The sequence below is a fragment of the Papaver somniferum genome, unplaced genomic scaffold, assembly GCF_003573695.1.
Source record: "Papaver somniferum cultivar HN1 unplaced genomic scaffold, ASM357369v1 unplaced-scaffold_28093, whole genome shotgun sequence".
Lineage (NCBI taxonomy): Eukaryota > Viridiplantae > Streptophyta > Magnoliopsida > Ranunculales > Papaveraceae > Papaver > Papaver somniferum.
The window spans coordinates 1-504 of NW_020638923.1; the positions used below are offsets into that span (position 1 = coordinate 1).

The window sequence follows — 504 nt, forward strand, 5'->3', positions numbered from 1 at the left end:
ACTAGTATCATGACCATTGTAACATATGGACATCTTACATGAGTACATGATTAATTGCTATAGGGCTTACCATCTTAGAGTGATTCCAAATCAGTTGCCTCATTTCTTACCATATAACCCTGTAGTCAAATGAGTTTGAATTTAGTTAAAAGATAGTCATACACAAGACGCTTCAAAAATTATTTATTTGGAACCATAGAAAATCATACCTTGAAGTTCAGTACAGGCTTTATACCGGCTGCAAGACCTGAAAAAGTTCTCATTTTTGCTAAGATTGTGCTTTTAGTTTTTCAAGTATAAGTCACAGTTCATCGGATCAGTAAGGATAGTTACCCTTCACAACTTGAGAAGCCACAGTAGGCACATATACCCCTGCATAGGACTCTCCAAAGATTACACAAGATTATTTACAAAATTACTTCATAAATCTGAAATCAAACAAACACAGCTTGCAAAAAAAAAAAAAAAAAAAAAAAAAAAAAAAAAAAAAAAAAAAAAAAAAAA

The 504-nt window shown here is 31.3% G+C and overlaps 1 long non-coding RNA gene across 2 annotated transcripts in view; it reads right to left on the minus strand.

Moving 5' to 3' along the window:
* Window positions 1-68: 68 nt before the first annotated feature.
* The window catches only part of LOC113341267, a 921-nt gene continuing 485 nt past the window's right edge, over window positions 69-504 (minus strand). The window contains exons 2-4 of one of the 2 annotated variants that reach the window (XR_003355848.1): window positions 334-372; window positions 210-247; window positions 69-119 (exon numbers count right to left, since the gene is read on the minus strand). This is a non-coding gene — a long non-coding RNA (uncharacterized LOC113341267). Of the gene's footprint in view, window positions 120-209; window positions 373-504 lie in introns of both variants that reach the window. The other variant, XR_003355847.1, reaches the window with a different exon arrangement.